Here is a 12,701-nt window from a genome sequence, read left to right as displayed (position 1 = left end):
CTGAACGCAAGTGTGAAAGTACCCTGACTGACACAAAACAAATGTGAACCTAGCCTAACTGCTCCATTCTAGGCCCCTCACATGGACCAGTATGAAGTGGAGCTGTACGGGGAGACCTTCACCACAGCGCCACTATAAGCCCCTCAGCAGTGGCCGTCTAGAGCGGAGCTGAGCCTGGATAGGCTAAAGAAGAATCATCTCCAACCTAGACTGAACCGTGGAAAGTCCAGCTCGCCACATCCGCCCTGTACCGATGACGTATTTTGTACGCGACTCCATTCCGGAAGTGCTTCCTCCCCTGTGGTCTCTGATCCTGTGAATGCGACTTCGCACCGGCGGCAGCTTCTGTTCTTCTCGGACGCCGGTGTCCTGGACCGACCCCGACAGGTGCGGAAACTGCGGCTGTGTATCATCTGCTCCGTGTGTCTGCAGGCTGTATACATGTATGCATCTCCACGAACATGGCTGCCTGGGCTGGACTGATAATGTTGATGTGCAAACATAGTTATACTGGTCACTATACAGAAGGAGAGAGAAAACCCTGCACAGGGATACTGTATGTATGGGAGGAGGACACAATGGCTGTCACTATACAGAAGGAGAGAGAAAACCCTGCACAGGGATACTGTATGTATGGGAGGAGGACACAATGGCTGTCACTATACAGGAGGAGAGGGAAGACCCTGCACAGGCATGCTGTATGTATGGGGAGGAGGACACAATGGCTGTCTCTATACAGAAGGAGAGGGAAGACCCTGCACAGGGATACTGTATGTATGGGGAGGAGGACACAATGGCTGTCTCTATACAGGAGGAGAGGGAAGACCCTGCACAGGGATACTGTATGTATGGGGAGGAGGACACAATGGCTGTCTCTATACAGGAGGAGAGGGAAGACTCTGCACAGGGATACTGTATGTATGGGGAGGAGGACACAATGGCTGTCACTATACAGGAGGAGAGAGAAGACCCTGCACAGGGATACTGTATGTATGGGGAGGAGGACACAATGGCTGTCACTATACAGGAGGAGAGGGAAGACCCTGCACAGGGATACTGTATGTATGGGGAGGAGGACACAATGGCTGTCACTATACAGAAGGAGAGAGAAAACCCTGCACAGGGATACTGTATGTATGGGGAGGGAGGACACAATGTCTCACTATACAGGAGGAGAGGGAAGATCCTGCACAGGGATACTGTGTGTATGGGGAGGAGGACACAATGGCTGTCACTATACAGGAGGAGAGGGAAGACCCTGCACAGGGATACTGTATGTATGGGGAGGAGGACACAATGGCTGTCACTATACAGGAGGAGAGGGAAGACCCTGCACAGGGATACTGTATGTATGGGGAGGGAGGACACAATGGCTGTCACTATACAGGAGGAGAGGGAAGACCCTGCACAGGGATACTGTATGTATGGGGAGGAGGACACAATGGCTGTCTCTATACAGGAGGAGAGGGAAGACCCTGCACAGGGATACTGTATGTATGGGGAGGAGGACACAATGGCTGTCACTATACAGGAGGAGAGAGAAGACCCTGCACAGGGATACTGTATGTATGGGGAGGAGGACACAATGGCTGTCACTATACAGGATAAGAGGGAAGACCCTGCACAGGGATACTGTATGTATGGGGAGGGAGGACACAATGGCTGTCACTATACAGGAGGAGAGGGAAGACCCTGCGCAGGGATACTGTATGTATGGGAGGAGGACACAATGGCTGTCACTATACAGGAGGAGAGGGAAGACCCTGCACAGGGATACTGTATGTATGGGGAGGAGGACACAATGGTTGTCACTATACAGGAGGAGAGGGAAGACCCTGCACAGGGATACTGTATGTATGGGAGGAGGACACAATGGCTGTCACTATACAGGAGGAGAGGGAAGACCCTGCACAGGGATACTGTATGTATGGGGAGGGAGGACACAATGGTTGTCACTATACAGGAGGAGAGGGAAGACCCTGCACAGGGATACTGTATGTATGGGAGGAGGACACAATGGCTGTCACTATACAGGAGGAGAGAGAAGACCCTGCACAGGGATACTGTATGTATGGGAGGAGGACACAATGGCTGTCACTATACAGAAGGAGAGGGAAGACCCTGCACAGGGATACTGTGTGTATGGGGAGGAGGACACAATGACTGTCACTATACAGGAGGAGAGGGAAGACCCTGCACAGGGATACTGTATGTATGGGGAGGGAGGACACAATGGCTGTCACTATACAGGAGGAGAGGGAAGACCCTGCACAGGGATACTGTATGTATGGGGAGGGAGGACACAATGGCTGTCACTATACAGGAGGAGAGGGAAGACCCTGCACAGGGATACTGTATGTATGGGAGGAGGACACAATGGCTGTCACTATACAGGAGGAGAGGGAAGACCCTGCACAGGGATACTGTATGTATGGGGAGGAGGACACAATGGCTGTCACTATACAGGAGGAGAGGGAAGACCCTGCACAGGGATACTGTATGTATGGGAGGAGGACACAATGGCTGTCACTATACAGGAGGAGAGGGAAGACCCTGCACAGGGATACTGTATGTATGGGGAGGAGGACACAATGGCTGTCACTATACAGGAGGAGAGGGAAGACCCTGCACAGGGATACTGTATGTATGGGAGGAGGACACAATGGCTGTCACTATACAGGAGGAGAGGGAAGACCCTGCACAGGGATACTGTATGTATGGGGAGGAGGACACAATGGCTGTCACTATACAGGAGGAGAGGGAAGACCCTGCACAGGGATACTGTATGTATGGGGAGGGAGGACACAATGGCTGTCACTATACAGGAGGAGAGGGAAGACCCTGCACAGGGATACTGTATGTATGGGGAGGGAGGACACAATGGCTGTCACTATACAGAAGGAGAGAGAAGACCCTGCACAGGGATACTGTATGTATGGGGAGGAGGACACAATGGCTGTCACTATACAGGAGGAGAGGGAAGACCCTGCACAGGGATACTGTATGTATGGGGAGGGAGGACACAATGGCTGTCACTATACAGAAGGAGAGAGAAGACCCTGCACAGGGATACTGTATGTATGGGGAGGAGGACACAATGGCTGTCACTATACAGGAGGAGAGGGAAGACCCTGCACATGGATACTGTGTGTATGGGGAGGGAGGACACAATGGCTGTCACTATACAGGAGGAGAGGGAAGACCCTGCACAGGGATACTGTATGTATGGGGAGGAGGACACAATGGCTGTCACTATACAGGAGGAGAGGGAAGACCCTGCACAGGGATACTGTGTGTATGGGGAGGGAGGACACAATGGCTGTCACTATACAGGAGGAGAGGGAAGACCCTGCACAGGGATACTGTATGTATGGGAGGAGGACACAATGGCTGTCACTATACAGGAGGAAAGGGAAGACCCTGCACAGGGATACTGTATGTATGGGGAGGAGGACACAATGGCTGTCACTATACAGGAGGAGAGGGAAGACTCTGCACAGGGATACTGTATGTATGGGGAGGAGGACACAATGGCTTTCACTATACAGGAGGAGAGGGAAGACCCTGCACATGGATACTGTATGTATGGGAGGAGGACACAATGGCTGTCACTATACAGGAGGAGAGGGAAGACCCTGCACAGGGATACTGTATGTATGGGGAGGGAGGACACAATGGCTGTCACTATACAGGAGGAGAGGGAAGACCCTGCACAGGGATACTGTATGTATGGGGAGGGAGGACACAATGGCTGTCACTATACAGGAGGAGAGGGAAGACCCTGCACAGGGATACTGTATGTATGGGGAGGAGGACACAATGGCTGTCACTATACAGGAGGAGAGGGAAGACCCTGCACAGGGATACTGTGTGTATGGGGAGGGAGGACACAATGGCTGTCACTATACAGGAGGAGAGGGAAGACCCTGCACAGGGATACTGTATGTATGGGAGGAGGACACAATGGCTGTCACTATACAGGAGGAAAGGGAAGACCCTGCACAGGGATACTGTATGTATGGGGAGGAGGACACAATGGCTGTCACTATACAGGAGGAGAGGGAAGACTCTGCACAGGGATACTGTATGTATGGGGAGGAGGACACAATGGCTGTCACTATACAGGAGGAGAGGGAAGACCCTGCACAGGGATACTGTATGTATGGGGAGGGAGGACACAATGGCTGTCACTATACAGGAGGAGAAGGAAGACCCTGCACAGGGATACTGTATGTATGGGGAGGGAGGACACAATGGCTGTCACTATACAGGAGGAGAGGGAAGACCCTGCACAGGGATACTGTATGTATGGGGAGGGAGGACACAATGGCTGTCAATATACAGAAGGAGAGAGAAGACCCTGCACAGGGATACTGTATGTATGGGGAGGAGGACACAATGGCTGTCACTATACAGGAGGAGAGGGAAGACCCTGCACAGGGATACTGTATGTATGGGGAGGAGGACACAATGGCTGTCACTATACAGGAGGAGAGAGAAGACCCTGCACAGGGATACTGTATGTATGGGGAGGAGGACACAATGGCGGTCACTATACAGGAGGAGAGGGAAGACCCTGCACATGGATACTGTATGTATGGGAGGAGGACACAATGGCTGTCACTATACAGGAGGAGAGGGAAGACCCTGCACAGGGATACTGTATGTATGGGGAGGAGGACACAATGGCTGTCACTATACAGGAGGAGAGAGAAGACCCTGCACAGGGATACTGTATGTATGGGGAGGAGGACACAATGGCTGTCACTATACAGGAGGAGAGGGAAGACCCTGCACATGGATACTGTATGTATGGGAGGAGGACACAATGGCTGTCACTATACAGGAGGAGAGGGAAGACCCTGCACAGGGATACTGTATGTATGGGAGGAGGACACAATGGCTGTCACTATACAGGAGGAGAGGGAAGACCCTGCACAGGGATACTGTATGTATGGGGAGGAGGACACAATGGCTGTCATTATACAGAAGGAGAGAGAAGACCCTGCACAGGGATACTGTATGTATGGGGAGGAGGACACAATGGCTGTCACTATACAGGAGGAGAGGGAAGACCCTGCACATGGATACTGTATGTATGGGAGGAGGACACAATGGCTGTCACTATACAGGAGGAGAGGGAAGACCCTGCACAGGGATACTGTATGTATGGGGAGGAGGACACAATGGCTGTCACTATACAGGAGGAGAGAGAAGACCCTGCACAGGGATACTGTATGTATGGGGAGGAGGACACAATGGCTGTCACTATACAGGAGGAGAGGGAAGACCCTGCACATGGATACTGTATGTATGGGAGGAGGACACAATGGCTGTCACTATACAGGAGGAGAGGGAAGACCCTGCACAGGGATACTGTATGTATGGGGAGGAGGACACAATGGCTGTCACTATACAGAAGGAGAGAGAAGACCCTGCACAGGGATACTGTATGTATGGGGAGGGAGGACACAATGGCTGTCACTATACAGGAGGAGAGGGAAGACCCTGCACAGGGATACTGTATGTATGGGGAGGGAGGACACAATGGCTGTCACTATACAGGAGGAGAGGGAAGACCCTGCACAGGGATACTGTATGTATGGGGAGGGAGGACACAATGGCTGTCACTATACAGGAGGAGAGGGAAGACCCTGCACAGGGATACTGTATGTATGGGGAGGGAGGACACAATGGCTGTCACTATACAGGAGGAGAGGGAAGACCCTGCACAGGGATACTGTATGTATGGGGAGGAGGACACAATGGCTGTCACTATACAGGAGGAGAGGGAAGACCCTGCACAGGGATACTGTATGTATGGGAGGGAGGACACAATGGCTGTCACTATACAGGAGGAGAGGGAAGACCCTGCACAGGGATACTGTATGTATGGGGAGGAGGACACAATGGCTGTCACTATACAGGAGGAGAGGGAAGACCCTGCACAGGGATACTGTATGTATGGGGAGGAGGACACAATGGCTGTCACTATACAGGAGGAGAGGGAAGACCCTGCACAGGGATACTGTATGTATGGGGAGGAGGACACAATGGCTGTCACTATACAGAAGGAGAGAGAAGACCCTGCACAGGGATACTGTATGTATGGGGAGGAGGACACAATGGCTGTCACTATACAGGAGGAGAGGGAAGACCCTGCACAGGGATACTGTATGTATGGGGAGGGAGGACACAATGGCTGTCACTATACAGAAGGAGAGAGAAGACCCTGCACAGGGATACTGTATGTATGGGGAGGAGGACACAATGGCTGTCACTATACAGGAGGAGAGGGAAGACCCTGCACATGGATACTGTGTGTATGGGGAGGGAGGACACAATGGCTGTCACTATACAGGAGGAGAGGGAAGACCCTGCACAGGGATACTGTATGTATGGGGAGGAGGACACAATGGCTGTCACTATACAGGAGGAGAGGGAAGACCCTGCACAGGGATACTGTGTGTATGGGGAGGGAGGACACAATGGCTGTCACTATACAGGAGGAGAGGGAAGACCCTGACATGGATACTGTATGTATGGGAGGAGGACACAATGGCTGTCACTATACAGGAGGAGAGGGAAGACCCTGCACAGGGATACTGTATGTATGGAGAGGGAGGACACAATGGCTGTCACTATACAGGAGGAGAGGGAAGACCCTGCACAGGGATACTGTATGTATGGGGAGGGAGGACACAATGGCTGTCACTATACAGGAGGAGAGGGAAGACCCTGCACAGGGATACTGTATGTATGGGAGGAGGACACAATGGCTGTCACTATACAGGAGGAGAGGGAAGACCCTGCACAGGGATACTGTATGTATGGGGAGGAGGACACAATGGCTGTCACTATACAGGAGGAGAGGGAAGACCCTGCACAGGGATACTGTATGTATGGGAGGAGGACACAATGGCTGTCACTATACAGGAGGAGAGGGAAGACCCTGCACAGGGATACTGTATGTATGGGGAGGAGGACACAATGGCTGTCACTATACAGGAGGAGAGGGAAGACCCTGCACAGGGATACTGTATGTATGGGAGGAGGACACAATGGCTGTCACTATACAGGAGGAGAGGGAAGACCCTGCACAGGGATACTGTATGTATGGGAGGAGGACACAATGGCTGTCACTATACAGGAGGAGAGAGAAGACCCTGCACAGGGATACTGTATGTATGGGGAGGGAGGACACAATGGTTGTCACTATACAGGAGGAGAGGGAAGACCCTGCACAGGGATACTGTATGTATGGGAGGAGGACACAATGGCTGTCACTATACAGAAGGAGAGGGAAGACCCTGCACAGGGATACTGTATGTATGGGGAGGGAGGACACAATGGCTGTCACTATACAGAAGGAGAGAGAAGACCCTGCACAGGGATACTGTGTGTATGGGGAGGGAGGACACAATGGCTGTCACTATACAGGAGGAGAGGGAAGACCCTGCACAGGGATACTGTATGTATGGGAGGAGGACACAATGGCTGTCACTATACAGGAGGAAAGGGAAGACCCTGCACAGGGATACTGTATGTATGGGGAGGAGGACACAATGGCTGTCACTATACAGGAGGAGAGAGAAGACCTGCACAGGGATACTGTATGTATGGGGAGGGAGGACACAATGGCTGTCACTATACAGGAGGAGAGGGAAGACCCTGCACAGGGATACTGTATGTATGGGGAGGAGGACACAATGGCTGTCACTATACAGGAGGAGAGGGAAGATCCTGCACAGGGATACTGTGTGTATGGGGAGGAGGACACAATGGCTGTCACTATACAGGAGGAGAGGGAAGACCCTGCACAGGGATACTGTGTGTATGGGGAGGGAGGACACAATGGCTGTCACTATACAGGAGGAAAGGGAAGACCCTGCACAGGGATACTGTATGTATGGGGAGGAGGACACAATGGCTGTCACTATACAGGAGGAGAGGGAAGACCCTGCACAGGGATACTGTATGTATGGGGAGGAGGACACAATGGCTGTCACTATACAGGAGGAGAGGGAAGACCCTGCACAGGGATACTGTATGTATGGGAGGAGGACACAATGGCTGTCACTATACAGGAGGAGAGGGAAGACCCTGCACAGGGATACTGTATGTATGGGGAGGAGGACACAATGGCTGTCACTATACAGAAGGAGAGAGAAGACCCTGCACAGGGATACTGTATGTATGGGGAGGGAGGACACAATGTCTGTCACTATACAGAAGGAGAGAGAAGACCCTGCACAGGGATACTGTATGTATGGGGAGGAAGACACAATGGCTGTCACTATACAGGAGGAGAGGGAAGACCCTGCACAGGGATACTGTATGTATGGGGAGGAGGACACAATGGCTGTCACTATACAGGAGGAGAGGGAAGACCCTGCACAGGGATACTGTATGTATGGGGAGGAGGACACAATGGCTGTCACTATACAGGAGGAGAGGGAAGATCCTGCACAGGGATACTGTGTGTATGGGGAGGAGGACACAATGGCTGTCACTATACAGGAGGAGAGGGAAGACCCTGCACAGGGATACTGTATGTATGGGGAGGGAGGACACAATGGCTGTCACTATACAGGAGGAGAGGGAAGACCCTGCACAGGGATACTGTATGTATGGGAGGAGGACACAATGGCTGTCACTATACAGGAGGAGAGGGAAGACCCTGCACAGGGATACTGTATGTATGGGGAGGAGGACACAATGGCTGTCACTATACAGGAGGAAGAGAGAAGACCCTGCACAGGGATACTGTATGTATGGGGAGGAGGACACAATGGCTGTCACTATACAGGAGGAGAGGGAAGACCCTGCACATGGATACTGTATGTATGGGAGGAGGACACAATGGCTGTCACTATACAGGAGGAGAGGGAAGACTCTACACAGGGATACTGTATGTATGGGGAGGAGGACACAATGGCTGTCACTATACAGGAGGAGAGGGAAGACCCTGCACAGGGATGCTGTATGTATGGGGGGGGGGGGGACACAATGGCTGTCACTATACAGGAGGAGAGGGAAGACCCTGCACAGGGATACTGTATGTATGGGGAGGGAGGACACAATGGCTGTCACTATACAGGAGGAGAGGGAAGACCCTGCACAGGGATACTGTATGTATGGGAGGAGGACACAATGGCTGTCACTATACAGGAGGAGAGGGAAGACCCTGCACAGGGATACTGTGTGTATGGGGAGGAGGACACAATGGCTGTCACTATACAGGAGGAGAGGCAAGACCCTGCACAGGGATACTGTATGTATGGGAGGAGGACACAATGGCTGTCACTATACAGGAGGAGAGAGAAGACCCTGCACAGGGATACTGTATGTATGGGGAGGAGGACACAATGGCTGTCACTATACAGGAGGAGAGGGAAGACCCTGCACATGGATACTGTATGTATGGGAGGAGGACACAATGGCTGTCACTATACAGGAGGAGAGGGAAGACTCTGCACAGGGATACTGTATGTATGGGGAGGAGGACACAATGGCTGTCACTATACAGGAGGAGAGAGAAGACCCTGCACAGGGATACTGTATGTATGGGGAGGAGGACACAATGGCTGTCACTATACAGGAGGAAAGGGAAGACCCTGCACATGGATACTGTATGTATGGGAGGAGGACACAATGGCTGTCACTATACAGGAGGAGAGGGAAGACTCTGCACAGGGATACTGTATGTATGGGGAGGAGGACACAATGGCTGTCACTATACAGGAGGAGAGGGAAGACCCTGCACAGGGATGCTGTATGTATGGGGGGGAGGACACAATGGCTGTCACTATACAGGAGGAGAGGGAAGACCCTGCACAGGGATACTGTGTGTATGGGGAGGAGGACACAATGGCTGTCACTATACAGGAGGAGAGGGAAGACCCTGCACAGGGATACTGTATGTATGGGAGGGAGGACACAATGGCTGTCACTATACAGGAGGAGAGGGAAGACCCTGCACAGGGATACTGTATGTATGGGAGGAGGACACAATGGCTGTCACTATACAGGAGGAGAGAGAAGACCCGGCACAGGCATGCTGTATGTATGGGGGGATGGACACAATGGCTGTCACTATACAGGAGGAGAGGGAAGACCCTGCACAGGGATACTGTATGTATGGGGAGGAGGACACAATGGCTGTCACTATACAGGAGGAGAGGGAAGACCCTGCACAGGCATGCTGTAGGTATGGGGGGGAGGACACAATGGCTGTCACTATACAGGAGGAGAGGAAGACCCTGCACAGGGATACTGTATGTATGGGGAGGAGGAGGACACAATGGCTGTCACTATACAGGAGGAGAGGAAGACCCTGCACAGGGATACTGTATGTATGGGGAGGGAGGACACAATGGCTGTCACTATACAGGAGGAGAGGGAAGACTCTGCACAGGGATACTGTATGTATGGGGAGGAGGACACAATGGCTGTCACTATACAGGAGGAGAGGGAAGACCCTGCACAGGCATGCTGTAGGTATGGGGGGGAGGACACAATGGCTGTCACTATACAGGAGGAGAGGGAAGACCCTGCACAGGGATACTGTATGTATGGGGAGGAGGAGGACACAATGGCTGTCACTATACAGGAGGAGAGGGAAGACCCTGCACAGGGATACTGTATGTATGGGAGGAGGACACAATGGCTGTCACTATACAGGAGGAGAGAGAACACCCTGCACAGGTATGCTGTATGTATGGGGGGATGGACACAATGGCTGTCACTATACAGGAGGAGAGGGAAGACCCTGCACAGGCATGCTGTATGTATGGGGAGGGAGGACACAATGGCTGTCACTATACAGGAGGAGAGGGAAGACCCTGCACAGGGATACTGTATGTATGGGGAGGAGGACACAATGGCTGTCACTATACAGGAGGAGAGGGAAGACCCTGCACATGGATACTGTATGTATGGGAGGAGGACACAATGGCTGTCTCTATACAGGAGGAGAGGGAAGACTCTGCACAGGGATACTGTATGTATGGGGAGGGAGGCCACAATGGCTGTCTCTATACAGGAGGAGAGGGAAGACTCTGCACAGGGATACTGTATGTATGGGGAGGGAGGCCACAATGGCTGTCACTATACAGGAGGAGAGGGAAGACCCTGCACAGGGATACTGTATGTATGAGGAGGAGGACACAATGGTTGTCACTATACAGGAGGAGAGGGAAGACCCTGCACAGGGATACTGTATGTATGGGGAGGAGGACACAATGGCTGTCACTATACAGGAGGAGAGGGAAGACCCTGCACAGGGATACTGTATGTATGGGGAGGGAGGACACAATGGCTGTCACTATACAGAAGGAAAGGGAAGACCCTGCACAGGGATACTGTATGTATGGGGAGGAGGACACAATGGCTGTCACTATACAGGAGGAGAGAGAACACCCTGCACAGGCATGCTGTATGTATGGGGGGATGGACACAATGGCTGTCACTATACAGGAGGAGAGGGAAGACCCTGCACAGGCATGCTGTATGTATGGGGGGGAGGACACAATGGCTGTCACTATACAGGAGGAGAGGGAAGACCCTGCACAGGGATACTGTATGTATGGGGGGGAGGACACAATGGCTGTCACTATACAGGAGGAGAGGGAAGACCCTGCACAGGGATACTGTATGTATGGGGAGGGAGGACACAATGGCTGTCACTATACAGGAGGAGAGGGAAGACCCTGCACAGGGATACTGTATGTATGGGGAGGGAGGACACAATGGCTGTCACTATACAGGAGGAGAGGGAACACCCTGCACAGGGATACTGTATGTATGGGGAGGGAGGACACAATGGCTGTCACTATACAGGAGGAGAGGGAAGACCCTGCACAGGGATACTGTATGTATGGGGAGGGAGGACACAATGGCTGTCACTATACAGAAGGAAAGGGAAGACCCTGCACAGGGATACTGTATGTATGGGGAGGAGGACACAATGGCTGTCACTATACAGAAGGAGAGAGAAGCACCCTGCACAGGGATACTGTATGTATGGGAGGAGGACACAATGGCTGTCACTATACAGGAGGAGAGAGAACACCCTGCACAGGCATGCTGTATGTATGGGGGGATGGACACAATGGCTGTCACTATACAGGAGGAGAGGGAAGACCCTGCACAGGCATGCTGTATGTATGGGGGGGAGGACACAATGGCTGTCACTATACAGGAGGAGAGGGAAGACCCTGCACAGGGATACTGTATGTATGGGGAGGGAGGACACAATGGCTGTCACTATACAGGAGGAGAGGGAAGACCCCTTGCCACAGGGATACTGTATGTATGGGGAGGGAGGACACAATGGCTGTCACTATACAGGAGGAGAGGGAACACCCTGCACAGGGATACTGTATGTATGGGGAGGGAGGACACAATGGCTGTCACTATACAGGAGGAGAGGGAAGACCCTGCACAGGGATACTGTATGTATGGGGAGGGAGGACACAATGGCTGTCACTATACAGAGGAAGGGAAGACCCTGCACAGGATACTGTATGTATGGGGAGGAGGACACAATGGCTGTCACTATACAGGAGGAGAGGGAAGACCCTGCACAGGGATACTGTATGTATGGGGAGGAGGACACAATGGCTGTCTCTATACAGGAGGAGAGGGAAGACCCTGCACAGGGATACTGTATGTATGGGGAGGAGGACACAAATGGCTGT

General features: G+C 52.4%; 1 protein-coding gene across 1 annotated transcript in view; it reads left to right on the top strand.

The window, feature by feature from the left end:
* The first annotated feature begins 292 nt into the window (after positions 1 to 292).
* LOC142311125 (uncharacterized) overlaps positions 293 to 12,701 on the top strand; it is a 55,610-nt gene continuing 43,201 nt past the window's right edge. Inside the window, exon 1 of the mRNA XM_075349260.1 lies at positions 293 to 387. The gene's annotated coding sequence lies outside the window, so the exon portion shown is untranslated. The remainder of the gene's footprint in view (positions 388 to 12,701) is intronic.

The sequence above is a fragment of the Anomaloglossus baeobatrachus genome, chromosome 5 (assembly GCF_048569485.1).
Source record: "Anomaloglossus baeobatrachus isolate aAnoBae1 chromosome 5, aAnoBae1.hap1, whole genome shotgun sequence".
In the NCBI taxonomy this organism is placed as follows: Eukaryota; Metazoa; Chordata; class Amphibia; order Anura; family Aromobatidae; genus Anomaloglossus; species Anomaloglossus baeobatrachus.
The sequence above is the reverse complement of the archived record's forward strand: the minus strand, read 5'-3'. Positions and strand labels throughout refer to the sequence as shown.